Genomic DNA, 13019 nt, shown 5'->3' with positions numbered 1-13019 from the left:
ATTTTCTGGTAAAGTACAGATTTATGCAATAGTCAGCGTGTTTTCTCATCCCAGAGCCAGTCACCCCCAACAATGAGTTTTTGTGAATCCTAACTGGTTTTTCTAGGTGGGTGGTGGAATAATAGCCTACTGCAGTCATTCATTCTTTTCCTCAAAAGAACCATGAGTTTGGAAAAGTTCTGTTCAGTCACAGGGAAATATCCCATTTAAAATACAGTATCTAGTGATGTTTGTCCATGAATAAAGTCAACAAAAATATTTAAACCCCACCAGGTAAGGAGAGTTTAGTTATATGGCTGTTGGGTGCCACCATTGGTTGATCTTTGTGCGCTGATGTTCAATTACTGACCAATCATTAACCACAAAGTACTTAAGCATAATAATGTGAGGAAAGAAAGAACAATGAGTATATCTTTAACATTTATCATATTCAGCCTTAAATTAACTTTTTAGGTCTTTTCCAAACAACTTACAAGGGAAGATATAGGTATCCTAGGATATCAGAGGTATTTCCTTTCAGTTTGTAGGCACAGAGAAAAAGAAGAAATGGAAACCTATGTCTGTAAACATATATAAGTCCAGGGGGATTCTTTTAAAACTTTAAATTTGAATTAACTTAAAATTCTTTTTAAACTTTAAAAGTAGGAAATACAATTTAGGGCTAACTTTAAATTTCTTTATTTTACTTACTAAGAAAAACAAACTAAAACTTTGAATTTTTACACAAACCTTTAGCAATTGTCTTGACTCTCATCCCCTTTCCCAGCACCCACAGGATTAAGGATCATGGACATCCTGCTGGAGGAAGTAATTGCTCAACTACTTTGGAATCCATGGAAGCCTTTGCAGTATTAGCTGGGACATATAACTGTAAAATCTTCCTTTTTTTTTTTTTAAACATAGCACCAGAACCAGAAGCTCAGTCTGAGACCTTCTGCTTGGTATGTTCTCACATTCCAAGTTACATATTCCCCCAACTGGAACAGATTTCATCTCAAGCACTAGTTGCTTCCATTGATGCCTTACTATTTTTATGTTAATCTCGCAACATCCTATTTTAAGTCTTTAAAGAATATTTCCATTGTAGGTTTGGCAAAATTGCCAAGCATGCTTAAAAGAATTTAGGTCACAGCTTTTAGAAGGAGTCAAAATGGAACGGCAAGTGTATCAGTTAGATGTCAGAAGACGGAAGAGATCTGCCTGCAATGCAGGAGACCCAGGTTCAATCCCTGGAGAAGGAAATGGTTACCCACTTCAGTATCCTTGCCTGGAGAATTCCACGGACAGAGGAGCCTGGTGGACTACAGTCCACGGGGGTCGCAAACAGTCGGACACAACTGAGTGACTAACACACTAGATCATTAAAACTCTGTTCTTCCAAGATAAAGTAGGCGAGTCTAAAATGCAGCTCTAAGTGGCAGCGTCTACTCTGCGCCACATTCTGCAGTCTTTCACTCAGTCATTTCATAAATATGAGTTGAGCTCCAACTATGGGCCGGGCGGGAGCTAAAGCTCCTGCTGCAAAGGGATCAGTGTTACACCCACAGCCCCTAAGGTTTGTGCTCATGGAATCTATCAGTCCTGTCAATGGCAATTGCTTGTCGTGCTAGACGAACTCTTCATGACATCTGGAACGTGATTATCTTGTAATTGACTAAAAATGATCTTTAAAAAGTCAATATATAGATCATAGGATAAGCATCTCAAATTTCTCCCAAAAATGTTTGCTTGGAGTAAATCTTTACTTCTTTCCTGTCGCCAGGCAAAAACTACTCCTATCACTCCCAAGAAGCAAGGTTGGGGGGAGGGGGACCTTCAAGGGTTCTTTTATTTAATAAAAGTGTTTAGCGCCCTCTGGATAGAAGTCAGATCCGCTCCAGCAGTCTCCACTAGCCCTTCGCAAGGGATGCGCGGCCGCGGGGCTCTCTCCGCCCCGCCGGGATCCCGCGGAAGGACCAAAGCCACGCCCCCACCGGCCTCTGGGCGGTGACCCAGGAGGCGCCCAGCCAGCCGCGGCTCTGAACGACTGCCGGTCCAGCAGTGCTGCTGTCTCCGAGCCCAAGAAGTCACACCCGTCTCGGGCCGGGAGCTGAAGCCCCAGCCCACGTGGCGGCGGCTGGTGAACCCCAGCGATGCGGGAAGCGCTCCATGCGGTTCCTTACGCGGGGACTGGGGAGTGGAAAGATGCCTCCAGCACCCCCTCTCTCAGGCTAGTTCCTCCGCTTCTCCCCCCACCACCCCGCCAACCCCAGCACGCCGCTTCAGTAGGATTTGTTACCGCTCTGGGGATTAAAACAACGGTTTAAAGCGAGACGCGAAATTAAGTCCAAAACCTTGAAACGAACCCAGCCGGTCCGCTCCTGGCTGTTTGCGTGCATGTGCTCCATCCTTTCTTCTTCCCTTTCTCCCCACTGCTCCTGTCCTTCCCTTCTCTCCGTTTTCCACCCGGAGCCCTCCTCCCAAATTTCCGTCCTCGACGAGTGTTGTGAAATTGAGAAAGTTTAAATGTTGGAGGCAATAGTCTGGGCGGGGCCCTAGCATCGATTTCGAGTGGTCATGAGCCTTAGTAAAATCTCCAAAAGATCTGTATGATCTTTCTTAAAGGGACGCCCAAGATAGAGCACCATGCCCCCTGAAACCTGGATCCTCCCTTGGCCACGTGTGTTAGTCTACCAAACTGCAGGCTTGACCTGGGAGCGCCGCGCACATCCCAGCGGGCTCAAGAGAAGGCGCTTCGGCCCTTTGCAAAGACAAGTCTCCTTCCTGGGCCTGCCAACGCTTAGATTTACTTCGCAGATTCCGAAGTAGAAAACTAAACGGGAAGCTATGGCCCTCCATCGTTTAATGCAGGGCTATGAAAGAGGCTCGTTTGGTTTGGGGGGGCGGGAGGGGGGGAGGATGAGCTCGTTTTTCTCCACCTGTACTGAATTTCTCCATCAGGGGGCGCCCACACCCGTCACAAAACTCCCTATTCCTAGACATCTGGGTTCGGCAAGCTGGAAGCTCTCCAACTGGGGGCCGATTCGAAGGAGCGCACCGCCTCTCTCGCTCCTCCCTCCTTGCCTGCCTCCGCGGACAGAGGAGGCAGGGATTTCACACTAGCCATTCATTTGTCAGCGGTGGGGGAGGGGACGCAGGAGCGAAAGAGACCGAGCAGAGGCTGGGAGAGGGGAAGGGAAACAGAGAAGATGGAGACAGAAAGGTAGAGACAAAGATGAGAAAGCGGACAGAGATAGCCAGACTGTCTTTCCGCCTGTGGGTGTGCGCACGGCGGGACAGCTCTCCAGGCGCGGTGTAGATGTCTCCTCCCTCCCGTAGCATCTCCCGGGAACTTGCAGGACTTCTTAGGGCGCAGCTGGATCCCAGAGCAAAGAGTTTAAGCGATGACACTAGTTTTCTACCTCGCTCTCCGCTGCCTAACACAGTGATCGCTCCACGCCCAGTGACACAGACAGTGAGCCTAGACAACCCTGATGCCCCCCAGCCCGCACGCACCAGGGATACCGCCCGGCGGCGCCCACGCCTCCGCAGGGCGGTGGGGCGCTCCAGCCCAGGGCGTCCCCCGGAGCTGCCGGCACTCGCTCTCTGCCGCCGCAAGACTCGCCAGTAAAGTTGCTCAACTAGGGCAGTGAGCGGGGAGAGGGGTGGGGAAATGGAAGGAAAAGGAGGGCTGCAGTAGTCCGGGCGAAGAGGGCTGATCCTAAAGGCCCCAGATTCGGGTCCCCACGCCACCTTTGTCTGAACAGCGCCCTGAGCGCTGGCTTGCTGGTTGAGACGGGAGCAAAAGCCTCCACCTCGGTTCTCAGAATGAGCTAAAATTCTTGCACATCCCTACTGGTTCGGAGCAAGCTTTTCCCGCCCTGGCGCCTAGCAGATCTCCGCGGCGCTCCAAACACCCCACCCCCATTCCCTGCTCCCTCCTGGCCGGCTTCGGAGCACGGCGCGCTGGACAAAAGAACCCAGGGGCACCGGAGAGAGCCGTGACAGCCCTCAAGTCGCCAAAGAGACGCGGACCGTGGACCCTGCACCTCCCCCCGGCCGACCGCTTCCCAGACAGCCCGCGGGATGAGGGGGTCACGTCCGCTCAGAACCCGGATCGCCTTGTCAGGAGCTGCCCGAGAGCGGCTTTCCAGGAACGCCGGGCACTGACCACACACCAGGGGCCGGGAACCAGGTGGCCTGCACCAAGGCGGCTTCGGGGATTTGCGTGTGGGCAAGTCTCGGGAGTCCCCATTCAAACTTTTGCCTCGAGCAGGTTAACGACAACAAAAAGATCAAGGTGCCAGGGTCCCTCCGTCCTCTCCAGCTCCAGACTCCACGACGTTTCTAGGGGGTCTCCGCATTTCCTTCCCTCCCTTCCCCCAATTCCATTAGTCGGTCTACCCCCACCCCACCCTGGGCTTCTTTTGTCTGGATCTTTTTCAGCACCAAGGTCCCTCCGTATTCCTCTCTCCAAACATCCTCTGAAAGTTACCTGCATTTTTTACAGTGCCTATATTTTCTTAACTTCTCAAAGATAGTTCTCTTTGCCTTAATTAAAGCCTTCTACCAATCACAATGTACTTTTTTTCCAAACACGTTTTTTTTTTTCTGTAAGTTTTTCTTTTTCTTTTCTTTCTGTTTTTAAGGGGAAACAAAAGAAACGCGATTACCTTGAAAGGCGGCTTATTGCAGTTTGGGGGGAAAATTCACCTCAGCGCTGCGCGATTGGGCTCGGCGTTGCCGGGGCGGGTCACATAGGAAGCGCGGTGTCCTGGGGAAGCGTGCGGGATGGTGCTGGAGGATGCGGGGCTGGCCGCAGATCCCCGTCCCCGCGCCTGCCCGCAGCACCTAAGAAGGTTCGCGGCTGTTGCGCCCTCCCGACTGGAGTTCCTCCTCAGAAAGGCTCGGGGCAGCTCGCCTGCAAGTTCAAATGCGGGTTGTGACACCCATCATCATTATATCACTGTACCGTCAGCGCCGAGGAGGAGACTCGGCGAGGAGGAGGAGGAGGAGGAGGAGGAGGAGGAGGAGGGTTCATTCACAGGCTCCTCAAGCGCTCCGCAGTTTCAGCCACTCCTCAAAGCCCAGGCTGGGAAAGCAGGCAGAGGGGCGGAAAGGCAGCTCCCCGCGCTTGCGGTAGGGACCGCCTGCCTCCCTCCCCAGGCACTCCCACCTCTCGGCGTTTCCTCCTGACAACAAGTACCAATCGGCTTGGGGACAGCCGCGCTCCCCATTCAGCGGCTCACTAAGGAACATCGCGCAGTGCGCGAGGAAACCGCTCCCCCCCTTCCCCACCCCCACTTCCCCGCCCCCCGCGCTGCCAGGGCTGGGTTAGGGGAAAGGAGCCCCCAGGCTCTTGTGGGGCAGGCCCGCAGGAGACCATTGAGTACCATCGGTTCTTCTGGGGAGCAGACGAAACTCGGTAAAAATTAGCCCAGAACTTGGTTACAGCGTGTTTACGCGGCCACCGAGCCTGCCTGTCCCATCTGAGGCAAGTGTCAGGGTCCTGGCTTCTGCCAACCTGAAAGAGACACGGAGACAAGGGGGCTCTTCTGAGACCTAGAGAGGAAGTATAAGAATTCCCCCACTGCCTTTCCCTGGAGCTACCCAATGGAGAGCCCAGCGTCTTTGAGCAGTCTACAAAGACCCTGCTAATAACGGGGCTGGACAGGAAATTCCCCGAGGCAAATCCCTTGTCAGACTCAAACAGATCCTCTTCCCCTGCCACAAACCTCCAGAAGGCTATATTCGGCTTTCTTCTTTCTTTCTTTCCCTCAGTCTTTCCAAGTGTCCTTCATGGCAGAATATTTAATAATTTTTCTGAGCAGCAGAGGTTCCTTGGATGTATCAATCACCTCCCTTGTGGTCAGGAAATGGGACCATAATCTTTCCTGAGTTTATGTGATTTTTATTCTCAGCCAGGTCCACTGGACTATGTAAACAATATCAACACATGGAAGAGTCCCCTGCCTCCTGCTACAAAAGCCTTCCAAGAGGACCTGACAGAGCAAGGGTCAACCAGTTGACACAAAGGATTTCTGCCCCTTAGAAAAGAGGGACTTTGTATTTCCCTTTACTTTGAAGTTAAGTATGAGTTTATACAATGAGAACAAAATAAATCCGAGGTGCGTATCAGTTTAACACAGAGGATATCGGAGTGGATAGCACACTTTTCTCTCTACACAAAAACAGAAGTATTCCAAATATGGAAAATGAGATAATTCTTCTCACTGAAGTCCCTATTAAAATTGTATCAAACTCAACATCTCACAACAGTGATGATTAAAGGAGAAAGTCTGTTTTCACACTGAATTTCTTTGAGTAAGTTGACTTAAGTTCATACTTGAAAACTTGTAGCAGCCTAGACTCTTGTTGTAATATTTCTTTTGCAATTTGTATGTGGTCTCCAGGATCATAGGTTTTAATTAATAAACAAGTAGAAGATTGGTCAGGAGAATTTCAGTCCTCAAAATGTGATTGATTGACTGATTGATCTATCTATCAGTTCAATACTGTGAATGATATAACTATTAATTATTGGCTTTGTAAATCAACATGTTTGTTTTCACGATGATTTATTTATTCTTAGTACAGTTATTATAGGGAGTTCCCAGGTGGTGCTAGTGGTAAGAAATTTGCCTGCCAGTGCAGGAGATGCAAGAGATGCGGGTTCTATCCCTGGGTTGGGAAGATCCTCTAGAGGAAAGAATGGCAACCCACTCCAGTATTCTTGCCTGCAAAATTCCACAGAGGAGCCTGGCAGGCTATTGTCTATGGGGCCACAAAGAATCTGACACAACTGAGCAGGACAGTTATTAGACAACCATTCCCAATGTTGAAATTCCAGTCCATTAAAATATATTTAGAATAAGAGAGTCATAGAACAGAAACAGATTTTAACCTTTACATTTAACAGATAAGCAACCTAAGGCCCAGAAAGTGACTTTTTCTAAAGTCACATGATTTATAGCAGAGCTGTGACCAGCACACAACTCTTGACTTCTGGTCCAGTGGTCTTTTCAGTGCTCCTCATAGCAACTTTATGCTATGTAAAGACTTTACTCAGAGAGGGAGAAAAAATAAAATAAAACAGTCTTTATTGAAGTTTATATCCCAAGCATTAGGCTAGATCTTTCTCTGAAACACTTCAAAGTATGTATTATTAATCTCATTTTTAAATTTGAGTGAACCTACTTGGGTTCCAAAGAGTTTAATGTCCTACCCAAGGCCACTTTCTAAGTGGCAGATCTGCCAATCTGAAAAGCTTATTATCACTCCATTATCCTGCTCTCCCTTCATAATTCAGTTAAGTAAAACTTTTCTACAAAGGAGACCTGGAGCAGCAGCAAGCAGCTTATAGCAGATTAATATCCATTTTCAAGCAAATGTTACTGGTTAACACTCACTATAAATAATACCATCTGTACATGATGGAACATGATTAAAATTATGGGTCAGCTACTCCTTACATCCTGATATAATTTCCTTTATCTTGCCAAATGTGTTTCTCCAGCCTTCCAACATTTACAGTTCCTTGTTATATCCATAGACATTACAACTCTTGATCAAGCAGTTCTACAGGGCAAAGGCACTTTCTCAGGCAGACATAACTAGTCAGAACACAGACAACATTGGAAAGCTTTATACTGCACACCTTTTCTTTACTTTGGCTTGTAACATTATTATTTAGAAAATTAAACACTCTTCAGGCTGTCAAATAACCAGAATGAAATGACACCCTTGAATATCTGCTTTCTTTTTCTAAAGCAGATTTCCCCCTCTGGCTATTTATAATAGAGAAGGAATAAAAAGGAAAGCATACCTGGTACATTCAGCAGAGTCTACAGCTCTGTTATTTCTATGCAACTGTTAACTGTCCTTGAGGACTTTATCTCTCTTTCCCCCTTCCTTCCTTCCTTTCTTCCATCCTTCCTTCCTTTCTTCCCTCCTTCCTTCCTTTCCCTCTCCTTCTCTCCCCAAGTTATTGAATGAGAAAATATATATTTGCAGCTTTTATAACTAAAACTGGCACTAGTGGTAAAGAACCCACCTGCTAATGCAGGAGACATAAGAGAGTGGGTTCCATCCCTAGGTCAGGAAGATGCCCTGGAGGAGGGCATGGCAACCCACTCCAATGTTCTTGCCTAGAGAATCCCAGGGACAGAGGAGACTTATGGGCTGTGGTCCATAGGGTTGCAAAGAGTCGGACATGACTGAAGTGACTTAGCAAGCAGGCATGCATAACTAAAACTGTATTTGCCCAATACACTTGTCTGAATCAAACAGTAAGTAAAATATCATTCTGAGACTCCCTCTTCAAATCATGTTCTGGTCCTGGGATGTTCTGTGTGTAAACTCCGTGGTCCCAGACATAGATAAAACAAACTCCTCATTCCCAGGGTTGGTGTCTGCAAGAAACTAGAAGCCAGAAGCTACATGCCTTGCTTCATTGCCTTGATATTGTCTTTAGGAACTTGGCTGAGGTCAGGGGCAGCCAGCCAATGACTTAGAGAAGAAAGGTGTGGATGTCAGGTGGGTCTCCAGGGAATTTCATTATCTTTATCTAAACCTCCTTCTGAGGTCCTTTGGGATCACATTTCAGTCTTCTCCTTTTTTATTGATCAGGTGGAGTGTTCTTAGACATCGTATTATCTGTGGCTGCACTAGCTAGGAATGACAAGGTTCCAGTCCCATTCACATTCAGAAAACAGTTCATATTTCATGTACCTGATCTGGCTGATTCTAGGCACAATTAAGCAAATATCCTTTCTGGATGGTGAAAGAATGTGACAGATTAAAAATGCACCTTTAACGAGCTTCAAAGACCCTAGAAAAAGCAAGTCAACCCTCTAAAGTGGCTTTCTAAAAACAAAAATAACTCTACAGATTAGGATAGACATTTTATCCAACACTTCAAATCTTTGGTTTCTAGGAAATGCAGAAGTAATATACAGTCTTTGTCGCTTTCTTTAAAAAATAAAAGAAACCCTACAAAAGGCAAAGTGGTGGTGACAATCTCATTACACTTTAGCCTGGAGTATATAAATTACTCAGAGAAATTAAATACAGACAAATATCCTTAGAAAGCCATGAAAAATGTGATTTTCCCCAGAAATCAGATACCAAGCCTTTGCTCCCCAACCTCCAAATCAAAATGTTACAGTAAAATATTTCTTTCAATAAAAGAGTTCTTTTTTTTTCTTTCCTGTAAATGTCCTGTTCATGGTTGGGTAGATTTCTCCAGAACTGAAGTAGGAGACCATCTACATCATGACGGAACTATGCAAGCCAAAGCCAAGTTCCAAAATGGAGTGATGGGAAAGGCTGGGCTGCCGAGAGGAGATGACTTCATTAGGGAGAAGAGAGGATCTCTGAGTCGGTCCACACGGCCGCCAAATGGCTCAACACATCTGCAGTTGCCCTGGGGAGGCTGCTTGGAGCAGAGTATCAAAAATGCCATCGTTTTTAGACAGGAAAAGATCAAGGCACAAATAACGCAGTCCAGCTAAATCAAATCACAGGTATCAACCTTACTCTTCTTCTTAGTCACTTTCTCAAATTCTTTTCTTTTCCTCTGCACAGCCTGACAAATATGTTAATTAAAGCATCTGTCTGAATGAGCCAAGACGAAATGAAGAATCTGGTTTTTGGACACAAGGAAGCAGTAAGATCTTAGAATCTATGCACGGGTAAGGGCCAAAACTTGCTGTGTATTTTCAGTGAGTACCAGGCTCCATTAATTTAATTAGAGGATAATGAAACCCAGAGTCAAGAAGCTTAATGAAAGCATCAGGCTTGCGTGCTAAGTCGCTTCAGCCGTGTCCAACTCTTTGTGACCCTAAGGACCATAGCTCGCCAGGCTCCTCTGTCCGTGGGATTCTCCAGGCAAGAATACCGGAGTGGGTTGCCATGCCCTCCTCCAGGGGACCTGCCAGACCTAAGGATCGAACCTGCATCTCATGTCTTCTGCATTGGCAGGTGGGTTCTTTACCACCAGCACCACCTGGGAAGCCCGAAAGCACAATGGATGGGGCAAAAAGCCAGCATAGCATCATTAGTATCTCCTGTGAACAAAGGTGGAAGCAAGACAGGAAACAAAGGAAGTTTAGTGAGAAGAATGTTTGGAGAACTCCAGTATAGGTATCAGAACAAGGAATAGTAGTAACAGCAGTTACTATTTTTATTCTATCAGTAGAAAGAATTGCAGGACTAGTTGAATGTCAGGGACTTTAGGCTCTTATCACAAATTATGAACAATCACATTTCAACCCGGTGATACAAACAAGATCAACTATTTGCTATAACTCACCAAGAAAAAGAAGAATATCTATAAGGCTGTGCAAATACTTGTCACAAACAGACCACTTTCAATTTGATTTCTGTTTTCTTTGTTCAATTCAACAAACATTTCTTCTATGTACACTGTTTTAGACCTTAGGTATTCAGCATGATTCAAAAGGGAAGAATTGCTTCCCATCCTAAAGAAGTTTATAATTTCTATAGAACAAATATATATTAGAGTAGTCAAGCTTATCATCTACATAATGACAAATGAACTTAGAGGGGAAAAGTATTTGTCTGTGTGTGCATGTCCAGTGGCTTGTCTACTCAGCCATTTTTTTAAAAACATGCCACCAACTACAAGTGAATCAGGAAAGAATGCTAGCTCAAAAAGCTACTTCCTTCACTGGAAAATCTCTTCACACACATATTCTACTGACATTGAATCCTGGGATTAATCTTGTTGTAGATGAAAAAACCATATTTTTTATTTTCCCATAATAAAAAGTTAGTTAGATGGTATGTACTCAGAATTCATTTCAAGTTTCTGAAAGTCTTCCAGAGTTGATAAATCAAGCTGAAGTTGAATAGTGGAAGGAAAGCATTAAATGTCATTCTAATGAGAAAAGAAGTCAAGGAAATTGATCACTCCAAGGACACTAGGGTCTCTGGCTCCTGGACATGAATAGTAAATGTAGACATTAGAAAATTACAGAAAAGAACATTGTGCTAAAAAAAACTGTCACTCTTCTTAGACCTCAGAAGGTTGAAATCATCTGATTTTAAATATAGTATCAAATTTATAGCTTCCCTCAGAAATGCAGTTGTGAATGAATACTGGCCTTTCCCATTCCCTGTTTCTGCAACTCCTTTGGAGAACTTTTATCTCTTTTTCTCTCATTGGTAGCTGCCTGTGACTACCTCCTCCTCACCATACCATCTCACACAGTATCTATCTCTTTTCCCCCTAGTTTTATTGAGATATAATTGACACATAACATTGTATAAGTTTAAGTTGTACAACATAATGGGGGCTTCCCAATTGGCACAGTGGTCAAGAATCTGCCTGTCAATGCAGAAGATGCAAGAGATGTGGGTTCGATCCCTGGGTCTGGAAGATACCCTGGAGTAGGAAATATCAACCTAGTCTAGTATTCTTCCCTGGAAAATCCCAGAGTAGCCTGGCAGGCTGCAGTCCATGGGGTTGCAAAGAGATGGGCATGATTGAGCAACTGAGCACAAATACACATGCATACAGTATGATGATGTGATACATGTATGTATTGTGAAATCTTTGCAATAATAAGCTTGGTTAATACATCCTTTAACTCACATAGTCACCATTTTGTTGTCGTTGTTATGATGAAATATTAAAGCTCTATTCTAATAGCAAATTTAAAGTATATAGTACGGTATTGTCAACTACAGTCACCATGGATCCCTGGAACTTACTTATCTTATAATTGAAAGTTTGTACTCTTTGATTAATCTCTTCCTATTTCCCTCACTTCTCAGCCACTGGCAACCATCATCCTACTCTCAATATAATAAAAAGGCCACATATGACAATCCCAGAGCTAACATCATACTCAAAAGTGAAAAGCTGAAAGCCTTCCCACTAAGATAAGGAACAAGAAAAAGGTACTGACTGCTACCATTATTATTTAAAACAGTACTATAAGTTCTAGCCATGACAACAAGAAAAAGAAAAAAAGGTAATCCAAATTAGAAAAGAAGAGCTAAAACTGTTTCTATTTGTTGATGACACAATCTTGTTTGTAGAAAATTCTAAAGACTTCATCAAAAAACTGTTGAATTAATAAACCAGTAAAATTTCAGGATGCACAAAAATCAGTTGCATTTCTATGTAGTAACCACTACCTGAAAAAGAAAAGAAATAAAGAAAACAATAACATAAAAAGCAATAAAACATTTAGGAATAAATTTAACCATGAAGTGAAAGCTCTATGCACTGAAAACTATATGACATTAAGGAAAGAAATTTGAAGAAACAAATAAATGAAAAGACGTCTTGTGTGCATGGCTAGAAAAATTAATATTGTTCATACTACCGAAAGATGTTAATAGATTCAATGGGATCCCTATCAAAATTCCAATGGCATTTTTAAAAAAAGAAATAGGATCAACACAATGTCTATCTTAGTTTGGGCTCTTATGGAGACAAGTCCTAAAACAAGGATTCGAATTCAAGTAGTTTACTTGGGAGGAGAGACCAAGAAATGTCCAGGGAGAAGTAGTGAATGAGACAGGGCAGGGAGGGGTGCATTTCAAGCAGACTGCCACTATGGTCAACTGGAGCATATTCTCACTATGGGATGCTGAGAAACCATGGAGAACACTAACCTCGGAGGTATCCCATCTGCGAGAGAGGGAGTTGGAGTATTTACATACCTACTGTCAGTTGAGGGCTTTTCTAAGGGTGTATGTCTGCATCAATTCAGTTCATTTCAGTCACTCAGTCCTGTCCGACTTATTGCAACCCCACAGTCTGCAGCACTCCAGGCTTCCCTGTCCATCACCAACTCCCGGAATTTACTCAAACTCATGTCAATCGAGTCGGTGATGCCATCCAACCATCTCATCCTCTGTCATCCCCTTCTCCTCCTGCCTTCAATCTTTCCCATCATCAGGGTCTTTTCTAAGGAGTCAGTTCTTCGCATCAGGTGGCCAAAGTATTGGAGTTTCAGCTTTAGCCTCAGTCCTTCCAATGAATATTCAAGACTGACTTCCTTTAG

At 44.9% G+C, this 13019-nt stretch overlaps 2 protein-coding genes across 6 annotated transcripts in view; both read right to left on the bottom strand.

Moving 5' to 3' along the window:
- Nucleotides 1–4886, bottom strand: part of VCAN (versican) — a 118045-nt gene extending 113159 nt beyond the window's left edge. For both annotated transcript variants that reach the window (XM_081503895.1, XM_081503896.1), the window contains exon 1: nt 4653–4886. The gene's annotated coding sequence lies outside the window, so the exon portion shown is untranslated. The remainder of the gene's footprint in view (nt 1–4652) is intronic.
- Nucleotides 1–13019, bottom strand: part of XRCC4 (X-ray repair cross complementing 4) — a 376104-nt gene that overhangs the window by 8738 nt on the left and 354347 nt on the right. For 3 of the 4 annotated variants that reach the window (XR_014057555.1, XR_014057554.1, XR_014057556.1), the window contains 2 exons: nt 5373–5503; nt 4653–4900 (listed from right to left, as the gene is read on the bottom strand). The exons of the other annotated variant lie outside the window; for it this stretch is intronic. The gene's annotated coding sequence lies outside the window, so the exon portion shown is untranslated. Of the gene's footprint in view, nt 1–4652; nt 4901–5372; nt 5504–13019 lie in introns of those variants that run through there. 4 annotated transcript variants of the gene reach the window in all.

Source organism: Giraffa tippelskirchi, chromosome 6, assembly GCF_054371585.1.
Source record: "Giraffa tippelskirchi isolate mGirTip1 chromosome 6, T2T-mGirTip1v1.2.pri, whole genome shotgun sequence".
Classification (NCBI taxonomy): Eukaryota; Metazoa; Chordata; class Mammalia; order Artiodactyla; family Giraffidae; genus Giraffa; species Giraffa tippelskirchi.
The sequence above is the reverse complement of the archived record's forward strand: the minus strand, read 5'-3'. Positions and strand labels throughout refer to the sequence as shown.